The sequence below is a fragment of the Lissotriton vulgaris genome, chromosome 5 (assembly GCF_964263255.1).
Source record: "Lissotriton vulgaris chromosome 5, aLisVul1.2, whole genome shotgun sequence".
Classification (NCBI taxonomy): Eukaryota; Metazoa; Chordata; class Amphibia; order Caudata; family Salamandridae; genus Lissotriton; species Lissotriton vulgaris.
The window spans coordinates 1566638545-1566661649 of NC_141693.1; the positions used below are offsets into that span (position 1 = coordinate 1566638545).

The window sequence follows — 23105 nt, forward strand, 5'->3', positions numbered from 1 at the left end:
CTGGAGGAGTCGGACACGCAGATCCTGAAAAGAAGTTAAGACTCTCTAGCAAGAGCCGTCTTTATTCTGAGTCTAATCTTTACTTTTAGTGAAATGGTTTACGAAAACCAATCAACTGCTCCAGGTGAGGCTCAAACTCACAACCTCGGCATGGCTCAGTGCAAGTACTGCTGTATAAGTACCGCGCGCTAACCGATTGCGCCACTGGAGCTTACTGTTTTCATTTCTCACCATTTGAGCCATCTAGTGCTAACCAAGTAGATACTGCACTGCTCCATTATTCACTGTGCAAGATCGACTCACATGCTAGCATGTTATCATGACTATTAAAAATACAGTCCAAATGGAATAGATTTGATAATTCTGCTATATCGTGTGCTCTGTCTATTGAACACCCCATACATTTGCCATTCTGACACAGTCTAGGATAAACTTATGCTTATTTTTAATTAGCACATAGTTAGAATTTCACCAAAAATGAAATATAAGCCCCTAAGGCAGACGAGGTGGCCGAGTGGTTGAGGCGATGGACTGCTAATCCATTGTGCTCTGCACGCGTGGGTTCGAATCCCACCTTCGTCGGAAAGCCATCAGACACTCTTTTGAAGGTGAGCATGTCTCGTAGTACAATTACACTCTCTTTCAAGACACTGCCATAATCCACTAGAAGGGCCCAACTGACTATTCCATTATGGCATTTATGTCAAATAAAGGGAAGTATTTTGTGCTTAATTGAAATTAGATCTTTCATGAAGTGTCCAGAGGATTGCCTATTCCTCACTCCTGGCCTTCCAACCAGTTTGGATAGATAGACTGATAAGAAAGCATTTCTTACTCCTAAAGTTTCAGCCGTCTCAAGTGTATGCGTGTTTACATTTGTCTGCCCCACAGAGACAGATCACTTCTAATAAGTGAGTTCTCTATCTGTCACTGATTGCGGACATACTCAGTAGAGCTTTCAGTATGGTCATAAATGTGAATACTCTTATGTTCTCAAATCAAAATGGAGTTTTTCCTACTTTCAAGAAAAGTGTCTTAAGCATGCTCCTCGATTTGTGCACACATGTAGACATTCAAATGCAACTGCATTTCCATACAGAGTCTCAAAATCATAGATATCTTCATACCGCAGTAAGAATACATGTTGCGATTTACAAAGTGCAGGCAGACCGGCCTTGTAGCTCAGTGGCAGAGCACTGGTCTTGTAAACCAGGGGTCATGAGTTCAAGCCTCATCAGGGCCTTTTTATATGTGTGTTTCTGTATGTTGTTTTCAAGTCATTCTTTCTAGGAGTCACACCTTGTCTTAAGTTTGCTTATTGACAAGCTTCCCTTTCCTGCTTTCATCTTATCAAGAAGACTTCATGAAAACCATTGAACCATAAACTATTGCCTCACCCCTTCCGATCGCCTGACGAACGCCTGACAAACGCCATTCTCACCCCGCCGGGCAAGCCCTGCCGGGCAAAGCCAAATAAGCCATGCATATTTAAAGTTCCTTTGAAAGGCAGAGCGAGGACTAGGACGTCTGTTCCGACTGAGTCTGCATCCACAGAAAGGATGAAATAAGGCTCTAGAAATTTCACCAAGGAGATATGAACTTCATCCCCCTTAAAATACTTTTTCTCCCAGATACCCCGGCTCTTAGTCAAATGAGGTTAAACTTCAAAACCCCACCCCCACTAACCATAAATATTCACCTCTCCTGCTGTCCATTCAATTGATACAAGGTATCTTGTACATGGAGAGAATGTGAGAAAAAGCAGAATTGCTTCATAGATTTGGTGACCTTGGATGGGTGGGCTGGATAAAGAAGTGAACTTGGTTTCCGGAAAGGGAGTATCATGATGGGAATGAGGAAAAGAGAACATGGACCACATTCACAGGTTAGAGAAATAAATGTAATAGGTTGAATGGTTTTGAAAAGCTAGCTTTGAGCAGGAATTGTTTTTTAAAATTGCAAAGAACTAAAAAAGTCAATGTGGGATTGGAGGCACAATCTGAGCAGAAAGCACCATAAGCTGCTATGGTGCAACTCTTATGTTGACTAGAAACTTTAATATGATGATGCTCTTCTTTTGATATTTCTTTGAGTTAAATTTTATTGTATGTAGCTGACACAGTACTGTTTGCAGCTCCTCAGTTTATGGTTATCCCGTGACAACAATGTATTCATCATATTTATTATTCTACAAAAGTATTTTTAAATGCACTGATGTGGTGTTTGCATGCTATGCAAGATGGTACATCATTGAATGTTTATAAGGAGCATCGCATAGGATATGTGATATTTGGCACCTGGAGGAGTCGGACACGCAGATCCTGAAAAGAAGTTAAGACTCTCTAGCAAGAGCCGTCTTTATTCTGAGTCTAATCTTTACTTTTAGTGAAATGGTTTATGAAAACCAATCAACTGCTCCAGGTGAGGCTCGAACTCACAACCTCGGCATGGCTCAGTGCAAGTACTGCTGTATAAGTACCGCGCGCTAACCGATTGCGCCACTGGAGCTTACTGTTTTCATTTCTCCCCATTTGAGCCATCTAGTGCTAACCAAGTAGATACTGCACTGCTCCATTATTCACTGTGCAAGATCGACTCACATGCTAGCATGTTATCATGACTATTAAAAATACAGTCCAAATGGAATAGATTTGATAATTCTGCTATATCGTGTGCTCTGTCTATTGAACACCCCATACATTTGCCGTTCTGACACAGTCTAGGATAAACTTATGCTTATTTTTAATTAGCACATAGTTAGAATTTCACCAAAAATGAAATATAGGCCCCTAAGGCAGACGAGGTGGCCGAGTGGTTAAGGCGATGGACTGCTAATCCATTGTGCTCTGCACGCGTGGGTTCGAATCCCACCTTCGTCGGAAAGCCATCAGACACTCTTTTGAAGGTGAGCATGTCTCGTAGTACAATTACACTCTCTTTCAAGACACTGCCATAATCCACTAGAAGGGCCCAACTGACTATTCCATTATGGCATTTATGTCAAATAAAGGGAAGTATTTTGTGCTTAATTGAAATTAGATCTTTCATGAAGTGTCCAGAGGATTGCCTATTCCTCACTCCTGGCCTTCCAACCAGTTTGGATAGATAGACTGATAAGAAAGCATTTCTTACTCCTAAAGTTTCAGCCGTCTCAAGTGTATGCGTGTTTACATTTGTCTGCCCCACAGAGACAGATCACTTCTAATAAGTGAGTTCTCTATCTGTCACTGATTGCGGACATACTCAGTAGAGCTTTCAGTATGGTCATAAATGTGAATACTCTTATGTTCTCAAATCAAAATGGAGTTTTTCCTACTTTCAAGAAAAGTGTCTTAAGCATGCTCTTCGATTTGTGCACACATGTAGACATTCAAATGCAACTGCATTTCCATACAGAGTCTCAAAATCATAGATATCTTCATACCGCAGTAAGAATACATGTTGCGATTTACAAACTGCAGGCAGACCGGCCTTGTAGCTCAGTGGCAGAGCACTGGTCTTGTAAACCAGGGGTCATGAGTTCAAGCCTCATCAGGGCCTTTTTATATGTGTGTTTCTGTATGTTGTTTTCAAGTCATTCTTTCTAGGAGTCACACCTTGTCTTAAGTTTGCTTATTGACAAGCTTCCCTTTCCTGCTTTCATCTTATCAAGAAGACTTCATGGAAACCATTGAACCATAAACTATTGTCTCACCCCTTCCGATCGCCTGACGAACGCCATTCTCACCCCGCCGGGCAAGCCCTGCCGGGCAAAGCCAAATAAGCCATGCATATTTAAAGTTCCTTTGAAAGGCAGAGCGAGGACTAGGACGTCTGTTCCGACTGAGTCTGCATCCACAGAAAGGATGAAATAAGGCTCTAGAAATTTCACCAAGGAGATATGAACTTCATCCCCCTTAAAATACTTTTTCTCCCAGATACCCCGGCTCTTAGTCAAATGAGGTTAATCTTCAAAACCCCACCCCCACTAACCATAAATATTCACCTCTCCTGCTGTCCATTCAATTGATACAAGGTATCTTGTACATGGAGAGAATGTGAGAAAAAGCAGAATTGCTTCATAGATTTGGTGACCTTGGATGGGTGGGCTGGATAAAGAAGTGAACTTGGTTTCCGGAAAGGGAGTATCATGATGGGAATGAGGAAAAGAGAACATGGACCACATTCACAGGTTAGAGAAATAAATGTAATAGGTTGAATGGTTTTGAAAAGCTAGCTTTCAGCAGGAATTGTTTTTTAAAATTGCAAAGAACTAAAAAAGTCAATGTGGGATTGGAGGCACAATCTGAGCAGAAAGCACCATAAGCTGCTATGGTGCAACTCTTATGTTGACTAGAAACTTTAATATGATGATGCTCTTCTTTTGATATTTCTTTGAGTTAAATTTTATTGTATGTAGCTGACACAGTACTGTTTGCAGCTCCTCAGTTTATGGTTATCCCGTGACAACAATGTATTCATCATATTTATTATTCTACAAAAGTATTTTTAAATGCACTGATGTGGTGTTTGCATGCTATGCAAGATGGTACATCATTGAATGTTTATAAGGAGCATCGCATAGGATATGTGATATTTGGCACCTGGAGGAGTCGGACACGCAGATCCTGAAAAGAAGTTAAGACTCTCTAGCAAGAGCCGTCTTTATTCTGAGTCTAATCTTTACTTTTAGTGAAATGGTTTACGAAAACCAATCAACTGCTCCAGGTGAGGCTCGAACTCACAACCTCGGCATGGCTCAGTGCAAGTACTGCTGTATAAGTACCGCGCGCTAACCGATTGCGCCACTGGAGCTTACTGTTTTCATTTCTCCCCATTTGAGCCATCTAGTGCTAACCAAGTAGATACTGCACTGCTCCATTATTCACTGTGCAAGATCGACTCACATGCTAGCATGTTATCATGACTATTAAAAATACAGTCCAAATGGAATAGATTTGATAATTCTGCTATATCGTGTGCTCTGTCTATTGAACACCCCATACATTTGCCGTTCTGACACAGTCTAGGATAAACTTATGCTTATTTTTAATTAGCACATAGTTAGAATTTCACCAAAAATGAAATATAGGCCCCTAAGGCAGACGAGGTGGCCGAGTGGTTAAGGCGATGGACTGCTAATCCATTGTGCTCTGCACGCGTGGGTTCGAATCCCACCTTCGTCGGAAAGCCATCAGACACTCTTTTGAAGGTGAGCATGTCTCGTAGTACAATTACACTCTCTTTCAAGACACTGCCATAATCCACTAGAAGGGCCCAACTGACTATTCCATTATGGCATTTATGTCAAATAAAGGGAAGTATTTTGTGCTTAATTGAAATTAGATCTTTCATGAAGTGTCCAGAGGATTGCCTATTCCTCACTCCTGGCCTTCCAACCAGTTTGGATAGATAGACTGATAAGAAAGCATTTCTTACTCCTAAAGTTTCAGCCGTCTCAAGTGTATGCGTGTTTACATTTGTCTGCCCCACAGAGACAGATCACTTCTAATAAGTGAGTTCTCTATCTGTCACTGATTGCGGACATACTCAGTAGAGCTTTCAGTATGGTCATAAATGTGAATACTCTTATGTTCTCAAATCAAAATGGAGTTTTTCCTACTTTCAAGAAAAGTGTCTTAAGCATGCTCTTCGATTTGTGCACACATGTAGACATTCAAATGCAACTGCATTTCCATACAGAGTCTCAAAATCATAGATATCTTCATACCGCAGTAAGAATACATGTTGCGATTTACAAACTGCAGGCAGACCGGCCTTGTAGCTCAGTGGCAGAGCACTGGTCTTGTAAACCAGGGGTCATGAGTTCAAGCCTCATCAGGGCCTTTTTATATGTGTGTTTCTGTATGTTGTTTTCAAGTCATTCTTTCTAGGAGTCACACCTTGTCTTAAGTTTGCTTATTGACAAGCTTCCCTTTCCTGCTTTCATCTTATCAAGAAGACTTCATGGAAACCATTGAACCATAAACTATTGTCTCACCCCTTCCGATCGCCTGACGAACGCCATTCTCACCCCGCCGGGCAAGCCCTGCCGGGCAAAGCCAAATAAGCCATGCATATTTAAAGTTCCTTTGAAAGGCAGAGCGAGGACTAGGACGTCTGTTCCGACTGAGTCTGCATCCACAGAAAGGATGAAATAAGGCTCTAGAAATTTCACCAAGGAGATATGAACTTCATCCCCCTTAAAATACTTTTTCTCCCAGATACCCCGGCTCTTAGTCAAATGAGGTTAATCTTCAAAACCCCACCCCCACTAACCATAAATATTCACCTCTCCTGCTGTCCATTCAATTGATACAAGGTATCTTGTACATGGAGAGAATGTGAGAAAAAGCAGAATTGCTTCATAGATTTGGTGACCTTGGATGGGTGGGCTGGATAAAGAAGTGAACTTGGTTTCCGGAAAGGGAGTATCATGATGGGAATGAGGAAAAGAGAACATGGACCACATTCACAGGTTAGAGAAATAAATGTAATAGGTTGAATGGTTTTGAAAAGCTAGCTTTCAGCAGGAATTGTTTTTTAAAATTGCAAAGAACTAAAAAAGTCAATGTGGGATTGGAGGCACAATCTGAGCAGAAAGCACCATAAGCTGCTATGGTGCAACTCTTATGTTGACTAGAAACTTTAATATGATGATGCTCTTCTTTTGATATTTCTTTGAGTTAAATTTTATTGTATGTAGCTGACACAGTACTGTTTGCAGCTCCTCAGTTTATGGTTATCCCGTGACAACAATGTATTCATCATATTTATTATTCTACAAAAGTATTTTTAAATGCACTGATGTGGTGTTTGCATGCTATGCAAGATGGTACATCATTGAATGTTTATAAGGAGCATCGCATAGGATATGTGATATTTGGCACCTGGAGGAGTCGGACACGCAGATCCTGAAAAGAAGTTAAGACTCTCTAGCAAGAGCCGTCTTTATTCTGAGTCTAATCTTTACTTTTAGTGAAATGGTTTACGGAAACCAATCAACTGCTCCAGGTGAGGCTCGAACTCACAACCTCGGCATGGCTCAGTGCAAGTACTGCTGTATAAGTACCGCGCGCTAACCGATTGCGCCACTGGAGCTTACTGTTTTCATTTCTCCCCATTTGAGCCATCTAGTGCTAACCAAGTAGATACTGCACTGCTCCATTATTCACTGTGCAAGATCGACTCACATGCTAGCATGTTATCATGACTATTAAAAATACAGTCCAAATGGAATAGATTTGATAATTCTGCTATATCGTGTGCTCTGTCTATTGAACACCCCATACATTTGCCATTCTGACACAGTCTAGGATAAACTTATGCTTATTTTTAATTAGCACATAGTTAGAATTTCACCAAAAATGAAATATAAGCCCCTAAGGCAGACGAGGTGGCCGAGTGGTTGAGGCGATGGACTGCTAATCCATTGTGCTCTGCATGCGTTGGTTCGAATCCCACCTTCGTCGGAAAGCCATCAGACACTCTTTTGAAGGTGAGCATGTCTCGTAGTACAATTACACTCTCTTTCAAGACACTGCCATAATCCACTAGAAGGGCCCAACTGACTATTCCATTATGGCATTTATGTCAAATAAAGGGAAGTATTTTGTGCTTAATTGAAATTAGATCTTTCATGAAGTGTCCAGAGGATTGCCTATTCCTCACTCCTGGCCTTCCAACCAGTTTGGATAGATAGACTGATAAGAAAGCATTTCTTACTCCTAAAGTTTCAGCCGTCTCAAGTGTATGCGTGTTTACATTTGTCTGCCCCACAGAGACAGATCACTTCTAATAAGTGAGTTCTCTATCTGTCACTGATTGCGGACATACTCAGTAGAGCTTTCAGTATGGTCATAAATGTGAATACTCTTATGTTCTCAAATCAAAATGGAGTTTTTCCTACTTTCAAGAAAAGTGTCTTAAGCATGCTCTTCGATTTGTGCACACATGTAGACATTCAAATGCAACTGCATTTCCATACAGAGTCTCAAAATCATAGATATCTTCATACCGCAGTAAGAATACATGTTGCGATTTACAAACTGCAGGCAGACCGGCCTTGTAGCTCAGTGGCAGAGCACTGGTCTTGTAAACCAGGGGTCATGAGTTCAAGCCTCATCAGGGCCTTTTTATATGTGTGTTTCTGTATGTTGTTTTCAAGTCATTCTTTCTAGGAGTCACACCTTGTCTTAAGTTTGCTTATTGACAAGCTTCCCTTTCCTGCTTTCATCTTATCAAGAAGACTTCATGAAAACCATTGAACCATAAACTATTTCCTCACCCCTTCCGATCGCCTGACGAACGCCTGACAAACGCCATTCTCACCCCGCCGGGCAAGCCCTGCCGGGCAAAGCCAAATAAGCCATACATATTTAAAGTTCCTTTGAAAGGCAGAGCGAGGACTAGGACATCTGTTCCGACTGAGTCTGCATCCACAGAAAGGATGAAATAAGGCTCTAGAAATTTCACCAAGGAGATATGAACTTCATCCCCCTTAAAATACTTTTTCTCCCAGATACCCCGGCTCTTAGTCAAATGAGGTTAAACTTCAAAACCCCACCCCCACTAACCATAAATATTCACCTCTCCTGCTGTCCATTCAATTGATACAAGGTATCTTGTACATGGAGAGAATGTGAGAAAAAGCAGAATTGCTTCATAGATTTGGTGACCTTGGATGGGTGGGCTGGATAAAGAAGTGAACTTGGTTTCCGGAAAGGGAGTATCATGATGGGAATGAGGAAAAGAGAACATGGACCACATTCACAGGTTAGAGAAATAAATGTAATAGGTTGAATGGTTTTGAAAAGCTAGCTTTGAGCAGGAATGGTTTTTTAAAATTGCAAAGAACTAAAAAAGTCAATGTGGGATTGGAGGCACAATCTGAGCAGAAAGCACCATAAGCTGCTATGGTGCAACTCTTATGTTGACTAGAAACTTTAATATGATGATGCTCTTCTTTTGATATTTCTTTGAGTTAAATTTTATTGTATGTAGCTGACACAGTACTGTTTGCAGCTCCTCAGTTTATGGTTATCCCGTGACAACAATGTATTCATCATATTTATTATTCTACAAAAGTATTTTTAAATGCACTGATGTGGTGTTTGCATGTTATGCAAGATGGTACATCATTGAATGTTTATAAGGAGCATCGCATAGGATATGTGATATTTGGCACCTGGAGGAGTCGGACGCGCAGATCCTGAAAAGAAGTTAAGACTCTCTAGCAAGAGCCGTCTTTATTTTGAGTCTAATCTTTACTTTTAGTGAAATGGTTTATGAAAACCAATCAACTGCTCCAGGTGAGGCTCGAACTCACAACCTCGGCATGGCTCAGTGCAAGTACTGGTGTATAAGTACCGCGCGCTAACCGATTGCGCCACTGGAGCTTACTGTTTTCATTTCTCCCCATTTGAGCCATCTAGTGCTAACCAAGTAGATACTGCACTGCTCCATTATTCACTGTGCAAGATCGACTCACATGCTAGCATGTTATCATGACTATTAAAAATACAGTCCAAATGGAATAGATTTGATAATTCTGCTATATTGTGTGCTCTGTCTATTGAACACCCCATACATTTGCCATTCTGACACAGTCTAGGATAAACTTATGCTTATTTTTAATTAGCACATAGTTAGAATTTCACCAAAAATGAAATATAAGCCCCTAAGGCAGACGAGGTGGCCGAGTGGTTGAGGCGATGGACTGCTAATCCATTGTGCTCTGCACGCGTGGGTTCGAATCCCACCTTCGTCGGAAAGCCATCAGACACTCTTTTGAAGGTGAGCATGTCTCGTAGTACAATTACACTCTCTTTCAAGACACTGCCATAATCCACTAGAAGGGCCCAACTGACTATTCCATTATGGCATTTATGTCAAATAAAGGGAAGTATTTTGTGCTTAATTGAAATTAGATCTTTCATGAAGTGTCCAAAGGATTGCCTATTCCTCACTCCTGGCCTTCCAACCAGTTTGGATAGATAGACTGATAAGAAAGCATTTCTTACTCCTAAAGTTTCAGCCGTCTCAAGTGTATGCGTGTTTACATTTGTCTGCCCCACAGAGACAGATCACTTCTAATAAGTGAGTTCTCTATCTGTCACTGATTGCGGACATACTCAGTAGAGCTTTCAGTATGGTCATAAATGTGAATACTCTTATGTTCTCAAATCAAAATGGAGTTTTTCCTACTTTCAAGAAAAGTGTCTTAAGCATGCTCTTCGATTTGTGCACACATGTAGACATTCAAATGCAACTGCATTTCCATACAGAGTCTCAAAATCATAGATATCTTCATACCGCAGTAAGAATACATGTTGCGATTTACAAACTGCAGGCAGACCGGCCTTGTAGCTCAGTGGCAGAGCACTGGTCTTGTAAACCAGGGGTCATGAGTTCAAGCCTCATCAGGGCCTTTTTATATGTGTGTTTCTGTATGTTGTTTTCAAGTCATTCTTTCTAGGAGTCACACCTTGTCTTAAGTTTGCTTATTGACAAGCTTCCCTTTCCTGCTTTCATCTTATCAAGAAGACTTCATGGAAACCATTGAACCATAAACTATTGTCTCACCCCTTCCGATCGCCTGACGAACGCCATTCTCACCCTGCCGGGCAAAGCCAAATAAGCCATGCATATTTAAAGTTCCTTTGAAAGGCAGAGCGAGGACTAGGACGTCTGTTCCGACTGAGTCTGCATCCACAGAAAGGATGAAATAAGGCTCTAGAAATTTCACCAAGGAGATATGAACTTCATCCCCCTTAAAATACTTTTTCTCCCAGATACCCCGGCTCTTAGTCAAATGAGGTTAATCTTCAAAACCCCACCCCCACTAACCATAAATATTCACCTCTCCTGCTGTCCATTCAATTGATACAAGGTATCTTGTACATGGAGAGAATGTGAGAAAAAGCAGAATTGCTTCATCGATTTGGTGACCTTGGATGGGTGGGCTGGATAAAGAAGTGAACTTGGTTTCCGGAAAGGGAGTATCATGATGGGAATGAGGAAAAGAGAACACGGACCACATTCACAGGTTAGAGAAATAAATGTAATAGGTTGAATGGTTTTGAAAAGCTAGCTTTCAGCAGGAATTGTTTTTTAAAATTGCAAAGAACTAAAAAAGTCAATGTGGGATTGGAGGCACAATCTGAGCAGAAAGCACCATAAGCTGCTATGGTGCAACTCTTATGTTGACTAGAAACTTTAATATGATGATGCTCTTCTTTTGATATTTCTTTGAGTTAAATTTTATTGTATGTAGCTGACACAGTACTATTTGCAGCTCCTCAGTGTATGGTTATCCCGTGACAACAATGTATTCATCATATTTATTATTCTACAAAAGTATTTTTAAATGCACTGATGTGGTGTTTGCATGCTATGCAAGATGGTACATCATTGAATGTTTATAAGGAGCACCGCATAGGATATGTGATATTTGGCACCTGGAGGAGTCGGACACGCAGATCCTGAAAAGAAGTTAAGACTCTCTAGCAAGAGCCGTCTTTATTCTGAGTCTAATCTTTACTTTTAGTGAAATGGTTTACCAAAAACAAACAACTGCTCCAGGTGAGGCTCGAACTCACAACCTCGGCATGGCTCAGTGCAAGTACTGCTGTATAAGTACCGCGCGCTAACCGATTGCGCCACTGGAGCTTACTGTTTTCATTTCTCACCATTTGAGCCATCTAGTGCTAACCAAGTAGATACTGCACTGCTCCATTATTCACTGTGCAAGATCGACTCACATGCTAGCATGTTATCATGACTATTAAAAATACAGTCCAAATGGAATAGATTTGATAATTCTGCTATATCGTGTGCTCTGTCTATTGAACACCCCATACATTTGCCATTCTGACACAGTCTAGGATAAACTTATGCTTATTTTTAATTAGCACATAGTTAGAATTTCACCAAAAATGAAATATAAGCCCCTAAGGCAGACGAGGTGGCCGAGTGGTTGAGGCGATGGACTGCTAATCCATTGTGCTCTGCACGCGTGGGTTCGAATCCCACCTTCGTCGGAAAGCCATCAGACACTCTTTTGAAGGTGAGCATGTCTCGTAGTACAATTACACTCTCTTTCAAGACACTGCCATAATCCACTAGAAGGGCCCAACTGACTATTCCATTATGGCATTTATGTCAAATAAAGGGAAGTATTTTGTGCTTAATTGAAATTAGATCTTTCATGAAGTGTCCAGAGGATTGCCTATTCCTCACTCCTGGCCTTCCAACCAGTTTGGATAGATAGACTGATAAGAAAGCATTTCTTACTCCTAAAGTTTCAGCCGTCTCAAGTGTATGCGTGTTTACATTTGTCTGCCCCACAGAGACAGATCACTTCTAATAAGTGAGTTCTCTATCTGTCACTGATTGCGGACATACTCAGTAGAGCTTTCAGTATGGTCATAAATGTGAATACTCTTATGTTCTCAAATCAAAATGGAGTTTTTCCTACTTTCAAGAAAAGTGTCTTAAGCATGCTCTTCGTTTTGTGCACACATGTAGACATTCAAATGCAACTGCATTTCCATACAGAGTCTCAAAATCATAGATATCTTCATACCGCAGTAAGAATACATGTTGCGATTTACAAACTGCAGGCAGACCGGCCTTGTAGCTCAGTGGCAGAGCACTGGTCTTGTAAACCAGGGGTCATGAGTTCAAGCCTCATCAGGGCCTTTTTATATGTGTGTTTCTGTATGTTGTTTTCAAGTCATTCTTTCTAGGAGTCACACCTTGTCTTAAGTTTGCTTATTGACAAGCTTCCCTTTCCTGCTTTAATCTTATCAAGAAGACTTCATGAAAACCATTGAACCATAAACTATTGTCTCACCCCTTCCGATCGCCTGACGAACGCCATTCTCACCCCGCCGGGCAAGCCGTGCCGGGCAAAGCCAAATAAGCCATGCATATTTAAAGTTCCTTTGAAAGGCAGAGCGAGGACTAGGACGTCTGTTCCGACTGAGTCTGCATCCACAGAAAGGATGAAATAAGGCTCTAGAAATTTCACCAAGGAGATATGAACTTCATCCCCCTTAAAATACTTTTTCTCCCAGATACCCCGGCTCTTAGTCAAATGAGGTTAATCTTCAAAACCCCACCCCCACTAACCATAAATATTCACCTCTCCTGCTGTCCATTCAATTGATACAAGGTATCTTGTACATGGAGAGAATGTGAGAAAAAGCAGAATTGCTTCATAGATTTGGTGACCTTGGATGGGTGGGCTGGATAAAGAAGTGAACTTGGTTTCCGGAAAGGGAGTATCATGATGGGAATGAGGAAAAGAGAACATGGACCACATTCACAGGTAAGAGAAATAAATGTAATAGGTTGAATGGTTTTGAAAAGCTAGCTTTGAGCAGGAATTGTTTTTTAAAATTGCAAAGAACTAAAAAAGTCAATGTGGGATTGGAGGCACAATCTGAGCAGAAAGCACCATAAGCTGCTATGGTGCAACTCTTATGTTGACTAGAAACTTTAATATGATGATGCTCTTCTTTTGATATTTCTTTGAGTTAAATTTTATTGTATGTAGCTGACACAGTACTGTTTGCAGCTCCTCAGTTTATGGTTATCCCGTGACAACAATGTATTCATCATATTTATTATTCTACAAAAGTATTTTTAAATGCACTGATGTGGTGTTTGCATGCTATGCAAGATGGTACATCATTGAATGTTTATAAGGAGCATCGCATAGGATATGTGATATTTGGCACCTGGAGGAGTCGGACACGCAGATCCTGAAAAGAAGTTAAGACTCTCTAGCAAGAGCCGTCTTTATTCTGAGTCTAATCTTTACTTTTAGTGAAATGGTTTATGAAAACCAATCAACTGCTCCAGGTGAGGCTCGAACTCACAACCTCGGCATGGCTCAGTGCAAGTACTGCTGTATAAGTACCGCGCGCTAACCGATTGCGCCACTGGAGCTTACTGTTTTCACTTCTCCCCATTTGAGCCATCTAGTGCTAACCAAGTAGATACTGCACTGCTCCATTATTCACTGTGCAAGATCGACTCACATGCTAGCATGTTATCATGACTATTAAAAATACAGTCCAAATGGAATAGATTTGATAATTCTGCTATATCGTGTGCTCTGTCTATTGAACACCCCATACATTTGCCATTCTGACACAGTCTAGGATAAACTTATGCTTATTTTTAATTAGCACATAGTTAGAATTTCACCTAAAATGAAATATAAGCCCCTAAGGCAGACGAGGTGGCCGAGTGGTTGAGGCGATGGACTGCTAATCCATTGTGCTCTGCACGCGTGGGTTCGAATCCCACCTTCGTCGGAAAGCCATCAGACACTCTTTTGAAGGTGAGCATGTCTCGAAGTACAATTACACTCTCTTTCAAGACACTGCCATAATCCACTAGAAGGGCCCAACTGACTATTCCATTATGGCATTTATGTCAAATAAAGGGAAGTATTTTGTGCTTAATTGAAATTAGATCTTTCATGAAGTGTCCAGAGGATTGCCTATTCCTCACTCCTGGCCTTCCAACCAGTTTGGATAGATAGACTGATAAGAAAGCATTTCTTACTCCTAAAGTTTCAGCCGTCTCAAGTGTATGCGTGTTTACATTTGTCTGCCCCACAGAGACAGATCACTTCTAATAAGTGAGTTCTCTATCTGTCACTGATTGCGGACATACTCAGTAGAGCTTTCAGTATGGTCATAAATGTGAATACTCTTATGTTCTCAAATCAAAATGGAGTTTTTCCTACTTTCAAGAAAAGTGTCTTAAGCATGCTCTTCGATTTGTGCACACATGTAGACATTCAAATGCAACTGCATTTCCATACAGAGTCTCAAAATCATAGATATCTTCATACCGCAGTAAGAATACATGTTGCGATTTACAAACTGCAGGCAGACCGGCCTTGTAGCTCAGTGGCAGAGCACTGGTCTTGTAAACCAGGGGTCATGAGTTCAAGCCTCATCAGGGCCTTTTTATATGTGTGTTTCTGTATGTTGTTTTCAAGTCATTCTTTCTAGGAGTCACACCTTGTCTTAAGTTTGCTTATTGACAAGCTTCCCTTTCCTGCTTTCATCTTATCAAGAAGACTTCATGGAAACCATTGAACCATAAACTATTGTCTCACCCCTTCCGATCGCCTGACGAACGCCATTCTCACCCCGCCGGGCAAGCCCTGCCGGGCAAAGCCAAATAAGCCATGCATATTTAAAGTTCCTTTGAAAGGCAGAGCGAGGACTAGGACGTCTGTTCCGACTGAGTCTGCATCCACAGAAAGGATGAAATAAGGCTCTAGAAATTTCACCAAGGAGATATGAACTTCATCCCCCTTAAAATACTTTTTCTCCCAGATACCCCGGCTCTTAGTCAAATGAGGTTAATCTTCAAAACCCCACCCCCACTAACCATAAATATTCACCTCTCCTGCTGTCCATTCAATTGATACAAGGTATCTTGTACATGGAGAGAATGTGAGAAAAAGCAGAATTGCTTCATAGATTTGGTGACCTTGGATGGGTGGGCTGGATAAAGAAGTGAACTTGGTTTCCGGAAAGGGAGTATCATGATGGGAATGAGGAAAAGAGAACATGGACCACATTCACAGGTTAGAGAAATAAATGTAATAGGTTGAATGGTTTTGAAAAGCTAGCTTTCAGCAGGAATTGTTTTTTAAAATTGCAAAGAACTAAAAAAGTCAATGTGGGATTGGAGGCACAATCTGAGCAGAAAGCACCATAAGCTGCTATGGTGCAACTCTTATGTTGACTAGAAACTTTAATATGATGATGCTCTTCTTTTGATATTTCTTTGAGTTAAATTTTATTGTATGTAGCTGACACAGTACTGTTTGCAGCTCCTCAGTTTATGGTTATCCCGTGACAACAATGTATTCATCATATTTATTATTCTACAAAAGTATTTTTAAATGCACTGATGTGGTGTTTGCATGCTATGCAAGATGGTACATCATTGAATGTTTATAAGGAGCATCGCATAGGATATGTGATATTTGGCACCTGGAGGAGTCGGACACGCAGATCCTGAAAAGAAGTTAAGACTCTCTAGCAAGAGCCGTCTTTATTCTGAGTCTAATCTTTACTTTTAGTGAAATGGTTTACGAAAACCAATCAACTGCTCCAGGTGAGGATCGAACTCACAACCTCTGCATGGCTCAGTGCAAGTACTGCTGTATAAGTACCGCGCGCTAACCGATTGCGCCACTGGAGCTTACTGTTTTCATTTCTCCCCATTTGAGCCATCTAGTGCTAACCAAGTAGATACTGCACTGCTCCATTATTCACTGTGCAAGATCGACTCACATGCTAGCATGTTATCATGACTATTAAAAATACAGTCCAAATGGAATAGATTTGATAATTCTGCTATATCGTGTGCTCTGTCTATTGAACACCCCATACATTTGCCGTTCTGACACAGTCTAGGATAAACTTATGCTTATTTTTAATTAGCACATAGTTAGAATTTCACCAAAAATGAAATATAGGCCCCTAAGGCAGACGAGGTGGCCGAGTGGTTAAGGCGATGGACTGCTAATCCATTGTGCTCTGCACGCGTGGGTTCGAATCCCACCTTCGTCGGAAAGCCATCAGACACTCTTTTGAAGGTGAGCATGTCTCGTAGTACAATTACACTCTCTTTCAAGACACTGCCATAATCCACTAGAAGGGCCCAACTGACTATTCCATTATGGCATTTATGTCAAATAAAGGGAAGTATTTTGTGCTTAATTGAAATTAGATCTTTCATGAAGTGTCCAGAGGATTGCCTATTCCTCACTCCTGGCCTTCCAACCAGTTTGGATAGATAGACTGATAAGAAAGCATTTCTTACTCCTAAAGTTTCAGCCGTCTCAAGTGTATGCGTGTTTACATTTGTCTGCCCCACAGAGACAGATCACTTCTAATAAGTGAGTTCTCTATCTGTCACTGATTGCGGACATACTCAGTAGAGCTTTCAGTATGGTCATAAATGTGAATACTCTTATGTTCTCAAATCAAAATGGAGTTTTTCCTACTTTCAAGAAAAGTGTCTTAAGCATGCTCTTCGATTTGTGCACACATGTAGACATTCAAATGCAACTGCATTTCCATACAGAGTCTCAAAATCATAGATATCTTCATACCGCAGTAAGAATACATGTTGCGATTTACAAACTGCAGGCAGACCGGCCTTGTAGCTCAGTGGCAGAGCACTGGTCTTGTAAACCAGGGGTCATGAGTTCAAGCCTCATCAGGGCCTTTTTATATGTGTGTTTCTGTATGTTGTTTTCAAGTCATTCTTTCTAGGAGTCACACCTTGTCTTAAGTTTGCTTATTGACAAGCTTCCCTTTCCTGCTTTCATCTTATCAAGAAGACTTCATGGAAACCATTGAACCATAAACTATTGTCTCACCCCTTCCGATCGCCTGACGAACGCCATTCTCACCCCGCCGGGCAAGCCCTGCCGGGCAAAGCCAAATAAGCCATGCATATTTAAAGTTCCTTTGAAAGTCAGAGCGAGGACTAGGACGTCTGTTCCGACTGAGTCTGCATCCACAGAAAGGATGAAATAAGGCTCTACAAATTTCACCAAGGAGATATGAACTTCATCCCCCTTAAAATACTTTTTCTCCCAGATACCCCGGCTCTTAGTCAAATGAGGTTAATCTTCAAAACCCCACCCCCACTAACCATAAATATTCACCTCTCCTGCTGTCCATTCAATTGATACAAGGTATCTTGTACATGGAGAGAATGTGAGAAAAAGCAGAATTGCTTCATAGATTTGGTGACCTTGGATGGGTGGGCTGGATAAAGAAGTGAACTTGGTTTCCGGAAAGGGAGTATCATGATGGGAATGAGGAAAAGAGAACATGGACCACATTCACAGGTTAGAGAAATAAATGTAATAGGTTGAATGGTTTTGAAAAGCTAGCTTTCAGCAGGAATTGTTTTTTAAAATTGCAAAGAACTAAAAAAGTCAATGTGGGATTGGAGGCACAATCTGAGCAGAAAGCACCATAAGCTGCTATGGTGCAACTCTTATGTTGACTAGAAACTTTAATATGATGATGCTCTTCTTTTGATATTTCTTTGAGTTAAATTTTATTGTATGTAGCTGACACAGTACTGTTTGCAGCTCCTCAGTTTATGGTTATCCCGTGACAACAATGTATTCATCATATTTATTATTCTACAAAAGTATTTTTAAATGCACTGATGTGGTGTTTGCATGCTATGCAAGATGGTACATCATTGAATGTTTATAAGGAGCATCGCATAGGATATGTGATATTTGGCACCTGGAGGAGTCGGACACGCAGATCCTGAAAAGAAGTTAAGACTCTCTAGCAAGAGCCGTCTTTATTCTGAGTCTAATCTTTACTTTTAGTGAAATGGTTTACGAAAACCAATCAACTGCTCCAGGTGAGGCTCGAACTCACAACCTCGGCATGGCTCAGTGCAAGTACTGCTGTATAAGTACCGCGCGCTAACCGATTGCGCCACTGGAGCTTACTGTTTTCATTTCTCCCCATTTGAGCCATCTAGTGCTAACCAAGTAGATACTGCACTGCTCCATTATTCACTGTGCAAGATCGACTCACATGCTAGCATGTTATCATGACTATTAAAAATACAGTCCAAATGGAATAGATTTGATAATTCTGCTATATCGTGTGCTCTGTCTATTGAACACCCCATACATTTGCCATTCTGACACAGTCTAGGATAAACTTATGCTTATTTTTAATTAGCACATAGTTAGAATTTCACCAAAAATGAAATATAAGCCCCTAAGGCAGACGAGGTGGCCGAGTGGTTGAGGCGATGGACTGCTAATCCATTGTGCTCTGCATGCGTGGGTTCGAATCCCACCTTCGTCGGAAAGCCATCAGACACTCTTTTGAAGGTGAGCATGTCTCGTAGTACAATTACACTCTCTTTCAAGACACTGCCATAATCCACTAGAAGGGCCCAACTGACTATTCCATTATGGCATTTATGTCAAATAAAGGGAAGTATTTTGTGCTTAATTGAAATTAGATCTTTCATGAAGTGTCCAGAGGATTGCCTATTCCTCACTCCTGGCCTTCCAACCAGTTTGGATAGATAGACTGATAAGAAAGCATTTCTTACTCCTAAAGTTTCAGCCGTCTCAAGTGTATGCGTGTTTACATTTGTCTGCCCCACAGAGACAGATCACTTCTAATAAGTGAGTTCTCTATCTGTCACTGATTGCGGACATACTCAGTAGAGCTTTCAGTATGGTCATAAATGTGAATACTCTTATGTTCTCAAATCAAAATGGAGTTTTTCCTACTTTCAAGAAAAGTGTCTTAAGCATGCTCTTCGATTTGTGCACACATGTAGACATTCAAATGCAACTGCATTTCCATACAGAGTCTCAAAATCATAGATATCTTCATACCGCAGTAAGAATACATGTTGCGATTTACAAACTGCAGGCAGACCGGCCTTGTAGCTCAGTGGCAGAGCACTGGTCTTGTAAACCAGGGGTCATGAGTTCAAGCCTCATCAGGGCCTTTTTATATATGTGTGTTTCTGTATGTTGTTTTCAAGTCATTCTTTCTAGGAGTCACACCTTGTCTTAAGTTTGCTTATTGACAAGCTTCCCTTTCCTGCTTTCATCTTATCAAGAAGACTTCATGAAAACCATTGAACCATAAACTATTGCCTCACCCCTTCCGATCGCCTGACGAACGCCTGACAAACGCCATTCTCACCCCGCCGGGCAAGCCCTGCCGGGCAAAGCCAAATAAGCCATGCATATTTAAAGTTCCTTTGAAAGGCAGAGCGAGGACTAGGACGTCTGTTCCGACTGAGTCTGCATCCACAGAAAGGATGAAATAAGGCTCTAGAAATTTCACCAAGGAGATATGAACTTCATCCCCCTTAAAATACTTTTTCTCCCAGATACCCCGGCTCTTAGTCAAATGAGGTTAAACTTCAAAACCCCACCCCCACTAACCATAAATATTCACCTCTCCTGCTGTCCATTCAATTGATACAAGGTATCTTGTACATGGAGAGAATGTGAGAAAAAGCAGAATTGCTTCATAGATTTGGTGACCTTGGATGGGTGGGCTGGATAAAGAAGTGAACTTGGTTTCCGGAAAGGGAGTATCATGATGGGAATGAGGAAAAGAGAACATGGACCACATTCACAGGTTAGAGAAATAAATGTAATAGGTTGAATGGTTTTGAAAAGCTAGCTTTGAGCAGGAATTGTTTTTTAAAATTGCAAAGAACTAAAAAAGTCAATGTGGGATTGGAGGCACAATCTGAGCAGAAAGCACCATAAGCTGCTATGGTGCAACTCTTATGTTGACTAGAAACTTTAATATGATGATGCTCTTCTTTTGATATTTCTTTGAGTTAAATTTTATTGTATGTAGCTGACACAGTACTGTTTGCAGCTCCTCAGTTTATGGTTATCCCGTGACAACAATGTATTCATCATATTTATTATTCTACAAAAGTATTTTTAAATGCACTGATGTGGTGTTTGCATGTTATGCAAGATGGTACATCATTGAATGTTTATAAGGAGCATCGCATAGGATATGTGATATTTGGCACCTGGAGGAGTCGGACACGCAGATCCTGAAAAGAAGTTAAGACTCTCTAGCAAGAGCCGTCTTTATTCTGAATCTAATCTTTACTTTTAGTGAAATGGTTTATGAAAACCAATCAACTGCTCCAGGTGAGGCTCGAACTCACAACCTCGGCATGGCTCAGTGCAAGTACTGCTGTATAAGTACCGCGTGCTAACCGATTGCGCCACTGGAGCTTACTGTTTTCATTTCTCCCCATTTGAGCCATCTAGTGCTAACCAAGTAGATACTGCACTGCTCCATTATTCACTGTGCAAGATCGACTCACATGCTAGCATGTTATCATGACTATTAAAAATACAGTCCAAATGGAATAGATTTGATAATTCTGCTATATTGTGTGCTCTGTCTATTGAACACCCCATACATTTGCCATTCTGACACAGTCTAGGATAAACTTATGCTTATTTTTAATTAGCACATAGTTAGAATTTCACCAAAAATGAAATATAAGCCCCTAAGGCAGACGAGGTGGCCGAGTGGTTGAGACGATGGACTGCTAATCCATTGTGCTCTGCACGCGTGGGTTCGAATCCCACCTTCGTCGGAAAGCCATCAGACACTCTTTTGAAGGTGAGCATGTCTCGTAGTACAATTACACTCTCTTTCAAGACACTGCCATAATCCACTAGAAGGGCCCAACTGACTATTCCATTATGGCATTTATGTCAAATAAAGGGAAGTATTTTGTGCTTAATTGAAATTAGATCTTTCATGAAGTGTCCAGAGGATTGCCTATTCCTCACTCCTGGCCTTCCAACCAGTTTGGATAGATAGACTGATAAGAAAGCATTTCTTACTCCTAAAGTTTCAGCCGTCTCAAGTGTATGCGTGTTTACATTTGTCTGCCCCACAGAGACAGATCACTTCTAATAAGTGAGTTCTCTATCTGTCACTGATTGTGGACATACTCAGTAGAGCTTTCAGTATGGTCATAAATGTGAATACTCTTATGTTCTCAAATCAAAATGGAGTTTTTCCTACTTTCAAGAAAAGTGTCTTAAGCATGCTCTTCGATTTGTGCACACATGTAGACATTCAAATGCAACTGCATTTCCATACAGAGTCTCAAAATCATAGATATCTTCATACCGCAGTAAGAATACATGTTGCGATTTACAAACTGCAGGCAGACCGGCCTTGTAGCTCAGTGGCAGAGCACTGGTCTTGTAAACCAGGGGTCATGAGTTCAAGCCTCATCAGGGCCTTTTTATATGTGTGTTTCTGTATGTTGTTTTCAAGTCATTCTTTCTAGGAGTCACACCTTGTCTTAAGTTTGCTTATTGACAAGCTTCCCTTTCCTGCTTTCATCTTATCAAGAAGACTTCATGAAAACCATTGAACCATAAACTATTGCCTCACCCCTTCCGATCGCCTGACGAACGCCTGACAAACGCCATTCTCACCCCGCCGGGCAAGCCCTGCCGGGCAAAGCCAAATAAGCCATGCATATTTAAAGTTCCTTTGAAAGGCAGAGCGAGGACTAGGACGTCTGTTCCGACTGAGTCTGCATCCACAGAAAGGATGAAATAAGGCTCTAGAAATTTCACCAAGGAGATATGAACTTCATCCCCCTTAAAATACTTTTTCTCCCAGATACCCCGGCTCTTAGTCAAATGAGGTTAAACTTCAAAACCCCACCCCCACTAACCATAAATATTCACCTCTCCTGCTGTCCATTCAATTGATACAAGGTATCTTGTACATGGAGAGAATGTGAGAAAAAGCAGAATTGCTTCATAGATTTGGTGACCTTGGATGGGTGGGCTGGATAAAGAAGTGAACTTGGTTTCCGGAAAGGGAGTATCATGATGGGAATGAGGAAAAGAGAACATGGACCACATTCACAGGTTAGAGAAATAAATGTAATAGGTTGAATGGTTTTGAAAAGCTAGCTTTGAGCAGGAATTGTTTTTTAAAATTGCAAAGAACTAAAAAAGTCAATGTGGGATTGGAGGCACAATCTGAGCAGAAAGCACCATAAGCTGCTATGGTGCAACTCTTATGTTGACTAGAAACTTTAATATGATGATGCTCTTCTTTTGATATTTCTTTGAGTTAAATTTTATTGTATGTAGCTGACACAGTACTGTTTGCAGCTCCTCAGTTTATGGTTATCCCGTGACAACAATGTATTCATCATATTTATTATTCTACAAAAGTATTTTTAAATGCACTGATGTGGTGTTTGCATGCTATGCAAGATGGTACATCATTGAATGTTTATAAGGAGCATCGCATAGGATATGTGATATTTGGCACCTGGAGGAGTCGGACACGCAGATCCTGAAAAGAAGTTAAGACTCTCTAGCAAGAGCCGTCTTTATTCTGAGTCTAATCTTTACTTTTAGTGAAATGGTTTATGAAAACCAATCAACTGCTCCAGGTGAGGCTCGAACTCACAACCTCGGCATGGCTCAGTGCAAGTACTGCTGTATAAGTACCGCGCGCTAACCGATTGCGCCACTGGAGCTT

The 23105-nt window shown here is 41.0% G+C and overlaps 31 non-coding genes across 31 annotated transcripts; 20 read left to right on the plus strand and 11 right to left on the minus strand.

Moving 5' to 3' along the window:
• Positions 1-116: 116 nt before the first annotated feature.
• TRNAI-UAU (transfer RNA isoleucine (anticodon UAU)) lies at positions 117-211 on the minus strand. The gene is made up of 2 exons: positions 174-211; positions 117-152 (listed from the first exon to the last, which is right to left on the minus strand). It is a non-coding gene; the product is annotated as a tRNA-Ile (tRNA).
• Positions 212-500: 289 nt separating this feature from the next.
• TRNAS-GCU (transfer RNA serine (anticodon GCU)) lies at positions 501-582 on the plus strand. Its single transcript has one exon. It is a non-coding gene; the product is annotated as a tRNA-Ser (tRNA).
• A 589-nt stretch (positions 583-1171) lies between these two features.
• Positions 1172-1243, plus strand: TRNAT-UGU (transfer RNA threonine (anticodon UGU)). The gene has a single exon. It is a non-coding gene; the product is annotated as a tRNA-Thr (tRNA).
• A 1170-nt stretch (positions 1244-2413) lies between these two features.
• Positions 2414-2508, minus strand: TRNAI-UAU (transfer RNA isoleucine (anticodon UAU)). The gene is made up of 2 exons: positions 2471-2508; positions 2414-2449 (listed from the first exon to the last, which is right to left on the minus strand). It is a non-coding gene; the product is annotated as a tRNA-Ile (tRNA).
• Positions 2509-2797: 289 nt separating this feature from the next.
• Positions 2798-2879, plus strand: TRNAS-GCU (transfer RNA serine (anticodon GCU)). The gene has a single exon. It is a non-coding gene; the product is annotated as a tRNA-Ser (tRNA).
• A 589-nt stretch (positions 2880-3468) lies between these two features.
• On the plus strand, positions 3469-3540 carry TRNAT-UGU (transfer RNA threonine (anticodon UGU)). Its single transcript has one exon. It is a non-coding gene; the product is annotated as a tRNA-Thr (tRNA).
• Positions 3541-4699: 1159 nt separating this feature from the next.
• On the minus strand, positions 4700-4794 carry TRNAI-UAU (transfer RNA isoleucine (anticodon UAU)). The gene is made up of 2 exons: positions 4757-4794; positions 4700-4735 (listed from the first exon to the last, which is right to left on the minus strand). It is a non-coding gene; the product is annotated as a tRNA-Ile (tRNA).
• A 289-nt stretch (positions 4795-5083) lies between these two features.
• Positions 5084-5165, plus strand: TRNAS-GCU (transfer RNA serine (anticodon GCU)). The gene has a single exon. It is a non-coding gene; the product is annotated as a tRNA-Ser (tRNA).
• A 589-nt stretch (positions 5166-5754) lies between these two features.
• TRNAT-UGU (transfer RNA threonine (anticodon UGU)) lies at positions 5755-5826 on the plus strand. Its single transcript has one exon. It is a non-coding gene; the product is annotated as a tRNA-Thr (tRNA).
• Positions 5827-6985: 1159 nt separating this feature from the next.
• Positions 6986-7080, minus strand: TRNAI-UAU (transfer RNA isoleucine (anticodon UAU)). Its single transcript has 2 exons — positions 7043-7080; positions 6986-7021 (listed from the first exon to the last, which is right to left on the minus strand). It is a non-coding gene; the product is annotated as a tRNA-Ile (tRNA).
• A 289-nt stretch (positions 7081-7369) lies between these two features.
• Positions 7370-7451, plus strand: TRNAS-GCU (transfer RNA serine (anticodon GCU)). Its single transcript has one exon. It is a non-coding gene; the product is annotated as a tRNA-Ser (tRNA).
• Positions 7452-8040: 589 nt separating this feature from the next.
• TRNAT-UGU (transfer RNA threonine (anticodon UGU)) lies at positions 8041-8112 on the plus strand. Its single transcript has one exon. It is a non-coding gene; the product is annotated as a tRNA-Thr (tRNA).
• Positions 8113-9282: 1170 nt separating this feature from the next.
• Positions 9283-9377, minus strand: TRNAI-UAU (transfer RNA isoleucine (anticodon UAU)). Its single transcript has 2 exons — positions 9340-9377; positions 9283-9318 (listed from the first exon to the last, which is right to left on the minus strand). It is a non-coding gene; the product is annotated as a tRNA-Ile (tRNA).
• A 289-nt stretch (positions 9378-9666) lies between these two features.
• On the plus strand, positions 9667-9748 carry TRNAS-GCU (transfer RNA serine (anticodon GCU)). Its single transcript has one exon. It is a non-coding gene; the product is annotated as a tRNA-Ser (tRNA).
• A 589-nt stretch (positions 9749-10337) lies between these two features.
• On the plus strand, positions 10338-10409 carry TRNAT-UGU (transfer RNA threonine (anticodon UGU)). Its single transcript has one exon. It is a non-coding gene; the product is annotated as a tRNA-Thr (tRNA).
• Positions 10410-11554: 1145 nt separating this feature from the next.
• On the minus strand, positions 11555-11649 carry TRNAI-UAU (transfer RNA isoleucine (anticodon UAU)). Its single transcript has 2 exons — positions 11612-11649; positions 11555-11590 (listed from the first exon to the last, which is right to left on the minus strand). It is a non-coding gene; the product is annotated as a tRNA-Ile (tRNA).
• A 289-nt stretch (positions 11650-11938) lies between these two features.
• Positions 11939-12020, plus strand: TRNAS-GCU (transfer RNA serine (anticodon GCU)). The gene has a single exon. It is a non-coding gene; the product is annotated as a tRNA-Ser (tRNA).
• Positions 12021-12609: 589 nt separating this feature from the next.
• TRNAT-UGU (transfer RNA threonine (anticodon UGU)) lies at positions 12610-12681 on the plus strand. Its single transcript has one exon. It is a non-coding gene; the product is annotated as a tRNA-Thr (tRNA).
• Positions 12682-13840: 1159 nt separating this feature from the next.
• On the minus strand, positions 13841-13935 carry TRNAI-UAU (transfer RNA isoleucine (anticodon UAU)). The gene is made up of 2 exons: positions 13898-13935; positions 13841-13876 (listed from the first exon to the last, which is right to left on the minus strand). It is a non-coding gene; the product is annotated as a tRNA-Ile (tRNA).
• A 289-nt stretch (positions 13936-14224) lies between these two features.
• Positions 14225-14306, plus strand: TRNAS-GCU (transfer RNA serine (anticodon GCU)). The gene has a single exon. It is a non-coding gene; the product is annotated as a tRNA-Ser (tRNA).
• A 589-nt stretch (positions 14307-14895) lies between these two features.
• On the plus strand, positions 14896-14967 carry TRNAT-UGU (transfer RNA threonine (anticodon UGU)). Its single transcript has one exon. It is a non-coding gene; the product is annotated as a tRNA-Thr (tRNA).
• Positions 14968-16126: 1159 nt separating this feature from the next.
• TRNAI-UAU (transfer RNA isoleucine (anticodon UAU)) lies at positions 16127-16221 on the minus strand. Its single transcript has 2 exons — positions 16184-16221; positions 16127-16162 (listed from the first exon to the last, which is right to left on the minus strand). It is a non-coding gene; the product is annotated as a tRNA-Ile (tRNA).
• A 289-nt stretch (positions 16222-16510) lies between these two features.
• Positions 16511-16592, plus strand: TRNAS-GCU (transfer RNA serine (anticodon GCU)). Its single transcript has one exon. It is a non-coding gene; the product is annotated as a tRNA-Ser (tRNA).
• A 589-nt stretch (positions 16593-17181) lies between these two features.
• TRNAT-UGU (transfer RNA threonine (anticodon UGU)) lies at positions 17182-17253 on the plus strand. The gene has a single exon. It is a non-coding gene; the product is annotated as a tRNA-Thr (tRNA).
• Positions 17254-18412: 1159 nt separating this feature from the next.
• On the minus strand, positions 18413-18507 carry TRNAI-UAU (transfer RNA isoleucine (anticodon UAU)). The gene is made up of 2 exons: positions 18470-18507; positions 18413-18448 (listed from the first exon to the last, which is right to left on the minus strand). It is a non-coding gene; the product is annotated as a tRNA-Ile (tRNA).
• Positions 18508-18796: 289 nt separating this feature from the next.
• Positions 18797-18878, plus strand: TRNAS-GCU (transfer RNA serine (anticodon GCU)). The gene has a single exon. It is a non-coding gene; the product is annotated as a tRNA-Ser (tRNA).
• Positions 18879-19467: 589 nt separating this feature from the next.
• On the plus strand, positions 19468-19539 carry TRNAT-UGU (transfer RNA threonine (anticodon UGU)). The gene has a single exon. It is a non-coding gene; the product is annotated as a tRNA-Thr (tRNA).
• A 1172-nt stretch (positions 19540-20711) lies between these two features.
• Positions 20712-20806, minus strand: TRNAI-UAU (transfer RNA isoleucine (anticodon UAU)). The gene is made up of 2 exons: positions 20769-20806; positions 20712-20747 (listed from the first exon to the last, which is right to left on the minus strand). It is a non-coding gene; the product is annotated as a tRNA-Ile (tRNA).
• Positions 20807-21095: 289 nt separating this feature from the next.
• Positions 21096-21177, plus strand: TRNAS-GCU (transfer RNA serine (anticodon GCU)). The gene has a single exon. It is a non-coding gene; the product is annotated as a tRNA-Ser (tRNA).
• A 589-nt stretch (positions 21178-21766) lies between these two features.
• Positions 21767-21838, plus strand: TRNAT-UGU (transfer RNA threonine (anticodon UGU)). The gene has a single exon. It is a non-coding gene; the product is annotated as a tRNA-Thr (tRNA).
• A 1170-nt stretch (positions 21839-23008) lies between these two features.
• On the minus strand, positions 23009-23103 carry TRNAI-UAU (transfer RNA isoleucine (anticodon UAU)). Its single transcript has 2 exons — positions 23066-23103; positions 23009-23044 (listed from the first exon to the last, which is right to left on the minus strand). It is a non-coding gene; the product is annotated as a tRNA-Ile (tRNA).
• Positions 23104-23105: the final 2 nt, after the last annotated feature.